This window comes from Nematolebias whitei, chromosome 6 (assembly GCF_014905685.2).
Source record: "Nematolebias whitei isolate Nwh7 chromosome 6, NemWhi1, whole genome shotgun sequence".
In the NCBI taxonomy this organism is placed as follows: domain Eukaryota; kingdom Metazoa; phylum Chordata; class Actinopteri; order Cyprinodontiformes; family Rivulidae; genus Nematolebias; species Nematolebias whitei.
This window is the reverse complement of record NC_056503.1, coordinates 18,519,623-18,525,381: the sequence shown is the minus strand read 5'-3', so window position 1 is coordinate 18,525,381 and position 5,759 is coordinate 18,519,623.

The window sequence follows — 5,759 nt, the reverse complement described above, 5'->3', positions numbered from 1 at the left end:
TATATATATATATATATATATATATATATATATATATATATATATATGGTGTTACCCAGCGTAAAATAGCAAAGACTTTTAAGTTATCATCATCAACCATGCATAACATCATCAAAAGATTCAGAGAATCTGGAACAATCGCTGTGCGTAAGGGTCAAGGCCGTAAAACTTTACTGGATGCTCGTGATCTCCGGGCCCTTAAACAGGAATGCCACTGTCATGGAAATAACAGAATGGGCTCAGGAATACTTCCAGAAAGCATTGTCAGTGAACACAATCCACCGTGTCATCCGCTGTTGCCAGCTGAAACTCTACAGTGCAAAGAGGAAGCCATTTCTAAGCAAGCTCCACAAGCTCAGACGTTTGCACTGGGCCAGGGGTCATTTAAAATGGAGTGTGGCAAAATGGAAGACTGTTCTGTGGTCAGATGAGTCACGATTTGAAGTTCTTTATGGAACATTGGGACGCCATGTCATCCGGACCAGAGAGGACAAGGATAGCCCAAGTTGTTATCAAAGCTCCATTCAGAAGCCTGCATCACTGATGGTATGGGGTTGCATGAGCGCTTCGGTGCGGTGCGTGTCGCTCTCGCTGAGAGCGAGGTCCTACACTGGACCCGTCCTGCGGTCCCACATTTATGCCGATGTGAGCCGGTGAACGCCGGGGAGCTGTGTGTGCAACATCATCAACGCAACGCCGTTTGGGTGTAGGCTGTTTGCGTCGCGCGAGTGCGCATTTGACATCGCTTGGGTGAGGATTGTGCAGCTCGGGCTGAAAACGAGTTATTTCGCTTACCAATGTTGTGTCATGTGAGCATCTTGTCTTGTTTAGGAGCAACAGTGATTTTGAAAAACCTTTATTTAAGGACACTGGCTCGTTTTGTGTGGAGGATATGTGCGCAGCCGCTGTGAGTTCATCCGAGCTTACAGACTGGCTAAAAACAGACACTTTGATCATTGAATGATGTTTTATTTCAACGTTTGTGTCACTTTTACACACACCCTCCACAGACCGTCATTTTTTTAACCTTTTCCCCCATGAGCTCTGCGATTTGTTGGCCCAGGGAGCCACCTGCTGTCGATCTCTGGGGAAACGTTGAACTGTTGGTTGCCGGGATGAAGAGGGCTGGTCTCTGACGGGCGGGGCTGGTGGTGGAGCTGAGCGAGACGACGCTGCCGCGGTCATGGAACGTCGTTGCTTCTGCCTCTGCTCACAACGATCTCTGCAGCAGGCCGGGGGGCGGGATGAGCCGCTCGGCTTGATGAGGTGGCGCACGGTCTCCGACACCTCCTCCGACTTTTTGGAGTTCTCCAACATGGCCTTGAAACTGCTCCCGAACAACACATCTGCCATGATGGGGCCCTCCATCAGGTCTCTGTGCAGCTTTTCCGGCAGAGAGGGGGAGTGACGAGCCAGGTGGATTGCTGAATCATCGTCATCCACGCTGCAATTCTGGACAGTCAGACTGCAGAAGAGGTGCACATGTTGAGGATGGCGTCAGATGCCTTGCAGAGGGAGCTCCTGGACTCCCCCGTCAGATCTGCAGCCTCCAGCCTCTTGGACACGCTGTATGCTAACAGCGCCACGTTGTTGTTAGCTGCGGCTGCCTGAAACGCACATTGATGAGCTCGATTGGAGAGAGTGGTCACCGTCTGGTCGTGTTTCCCAGGAGGGACGGGGCGTTGCTCCAACCCGGACAGCTTTGCTCCGAAAGCTTCCGCAAGGCTTGGCTCAAGGGGGTTACCAAGGAAAAGTTCCACTCGGTGAACCCCTCCACTCTGGTGATGGTAGCGAAAGTGGAGACGGGCGCTCTCAGTTTACCAGGACCGGCCGTGGCCTCGTTCCAATAAGACGTCATCGCTGGACACCAAGGCCAGATGGGATCATGACGGCGAGCCGGAGTGGAGCCAAACCTTCCTGCTAGATCGTCCGATCTGGGCAGGGGGAGGGAGGGAACAGAAAGTTCCTTCATGTCAGCAGCTTCCCGGATAATGTCGGGCAACTCCGATAGGAGGGCGCCGACGGCAGGGAGCAATGTGGCCATTGAGGCGGGAAAGCCCGGAGGGGTCGAGCATCCACTTGGCCCCCCTCGTTCCAACACTACGCTCTCTGGGAGGGAGTGAGCATCGGGGCTGCTGCTGACGTCGCCTGTCCCAGAGGAACCATCCAATTCACTCCGAGAGCCGGCATCGAAGAAGTCGATTGCATCGTCCAGCGAACAGTCTCCCGCCACAGACAGGCAGTCCTTGACGTTAGCCTTAAACAAGGCTGCTCTCCTCTGCCTTTCCTCCAGAGGAAGGTCGTCACAGAGGCGGCAGGAGGAAGCGCGGGTGATGTGGCGGGGACCCAGGCATCCCTCGCAGGTGTCGTGCCGGTCAAAGCTGAGCAAGTGACCGGTCTTGCAGAATGGACACAAGCGGATGGTGGTGGAGCTGGACATCTTGTAGAAGGTCAGTGCTATTAGCTTGCTGAAGAAAATTGGGAGCCGATTACCCGCTCTTAACGTAACTCATACAGACTGGGTGGGGCCCACACAGCAGGTGGGCGTGGACTAAATTTTTCAGTGTAATGCTTCGCATAATGGGATAAAACCCATCAGCGACAGCCTTAAAGGGCAAAGCCTATATGAAATAGAACTCTCTGTCATGAGAACTTTACAGCATTGGGCTGAACGTATCTCCACAAAGACAGAAGGGAAGGAAAAGGAACAGAAACACATCCAAGAAGCTCTCCAAACATGTGGATATCCTAACTAGGCTTTTGTCAAGTCAGCGGGGAAATCTACAGAACACACTAATAAATAGAAAAAAGACAACAACAGACGGAAAAACATTGTCATCCCTTATGTTGCTGGAGTATCAGAGAAATTCAGAAGGATTTTCAACAAACACAACATCCCAGTACATTTCAAACCCAGCAGGACTCTCAGGTCGTTTTCACACTAGATAGTCCGGTAGACTCGGTTTGTTTCGGGACCAATATTCATGACCTTTTGTTTACATGTGAGCTGGTACGTTTGCATTCACACTGCACTGTGCAGTCGAGTCAACCTGTTGAACCAACCTATTCCCCCGCTCGCCTGTGGGGGCGCTGCACCAAGAACTACTGAAAGAAACGACACAAAAACCTCTGAAGACACGTCTTCTTCTTCTTCTATAAATAAAAATAAAAACGAAGTGGCATCAAGTTTTAGCAGTTTTAGGAGTTATATTTTGTCATTTTTCAAAAATGGACAGCATGAGCAGAAGATGAGACAGAAGACCATGGAGAATATTGTTTTTCCACACAAGGCAGCTGACGGCTCCATATAAGGTCAGAGCAATGCATGTTTGTTTACCCTGCGGAGCGGGGTCCGGTCTGTTTGCATTCACACTGTACTCGAACCACGCTGGAGTTAGTTTCTACCGGACCGAGACCTAGGTTTTAGCCCGGGCCAGAGTTCACCTTTTTATTCCGTGACAGAGTTCGATGGTGCGTTCACACCTCCCTAAACGAACCAGACTTTCTAGGAAAACAAGCTAGAGTTCGATTAAAGCGGACTAAACAGGGCTAGTGTGAATGCACCCTCAGACAGAGGCTGGTCCACCCTAAGGACAAAACACCCATATACAAACAAAGTGGTGTAGTGTATGCGGTCCAGTGTAGCGAGGACTGTCCAGACCTCTACATTGGAGAAACTAAACAGCCTCTTCACAGACACATGGCTCAACACAGGAGAGCCAGGTCTTCAGGACAAGATTCAGTTGTTCACCTCTACCTCATAGATAAGGGACACTCTTTTGAGGACCAAAATGTGCACATTTTGGACTGAGAACACAGATGGTTTGAGAGGGGGGTGAAGGAAGCAATTTATGTAAAGAGAAAAGCTGTCTTAACAGAGGAGGAGGCCTCAGAGTTCCACTTTCAAAAACCTATAATGCGACTTTAAGACAGATTCCCAGCCAGTTTTCACACTTGATGGGAACAGAGGGGTCTCATCTGTGAATTAGAGTAACAACGACCTTAAGAAACCCCTGCTGTTAGTCAGAGTCAGTCAGAGTCAGAGTCAGAGTTTCTTTATTGTCATTCGCACCTCATGTGGTACATGTGGTGGAGCGAAATTATGTACACAGGGTCCCAGTTACATCCAACAATAAAATGTATAAGAAAAACAGTAATAACATCTAAGATATGAACTAAGAAAAACATCAACTAAATATACACTAAGCACTCATAACATAAAACATTGAACATCAGCACAAACATGAACATGAGTCTGTGAGCAGATGTGCACGCATGAACACATCAACATTGAAACAGATCAGCAGCAACATGAAACAGATCAGCAGCAACATGATATGGTTTTTCACAGTGATTATTCTAGTTAGAGATTCATGAGTCTAACAGCCTCAGGGTAGAAGCTGTTCCTCAGTCTAGTGGTTCTACACTTAATGCTCCTTAACCTCCTTCCTGAGGGGAGTGGGGCAAAAAGTGTGTGTGCTGGGTGGGTGGGGTCCTTCATGATGCAGGTGGCCCTCTTCCTGCATCTGGAGGTGTAGATGTCTGTGATGTTGGGGAGACTGATTCCAACAGATTTCTGTACAGCCTTCACCACTCTCTGCAAAGCTTTTCTTTCTGCAGCTGTGCAGCCTCCATGCCACACATTGATGCTCGAGCACAGGATGCTCTCCACTGCACACCTGTAGAAGGAGGTGAGGACTGAGCTTCCCAGACCAGCTCGCCTCAGCCGTCTGAGGAAGTAGAGTCTCTGATGAGCTTTCTTGATCAGGCTGGTGGTGTTGTTGCTCCAGCTGAGGTTGTCATTCATGTGTACACCCAAGTACTTGTAGCTGGAGACCACTTCCACCGCAGATCCTCTTATGTTCAGGGGGGTGTAGGTGTTTTTGTTCCTTCTGAAGTCCACACTCATCTCCTTTGTCTTCTTCACATTGATGTGAAGGTTATTCTCTCTGCACCAGCTCTCCAGGTGTTCCACCTCCTGCCTGTAGCTGGACTCATCATTGTTTGTGATGCATCCCACCACCGCTGTATCATCTGCAAACTTTACAATGTGACAGCCTGGATGGGTAGCTGCACAATCATATGTGAGCAGAGTAAACAGGAGGGGGCTCAACACACATCCCTGAGGAGAGCCAGTGCTGAGGGTTATGGTGGAGGAGGAGAGGTTGTGGATCCTCACTAACTGTGGTCTGTTTGTTAAAAAGTCTAGTACCCAGTTGCAGATGGAGGGGCTTAGTCCTAGTGTGGATAATTTGTCCATCAGGGTTTGGGGGATCATGGTGTTGAAGGCGGATGTGAAGTCCACAAAGAGCATACGGACGTAAGAGTTTTTCTGCTCCAGGTGGTTGAGTGCAGTGTGGACCACAGAGGAGATGGCATCCTCTGTTGATCGGTTCTCACGGTATGCGTACTGATGAGGGTCCTCGTTGATGTTGATGGTTGTTTTGATGTGAGTCATGACCAGTTTTTCGAAGCATTTAGCGACTATCGGGGTGAGGGCCACTGGCCGATAGTCATTCAGACCAGTCACTGTAGAGCTTTTTGGGACTGGGATGATGGTGGCAGTCTTCAGGCAGGTGGGAACTGTCTCCAGGGTAAGTGAGGTGTTAAAGATGTCTGCCAGCACCTCACAGAGCTGATCAGCACATTCCTTCAACACTTTTCCGGGGATGTTGTCTGGGCCAGTTGCTTTGTGCGGATTAATCCTCCTGAAGGTACTCCTTACTTCTGCTGAGGTCACGCTGAGATGCTCTTCATCC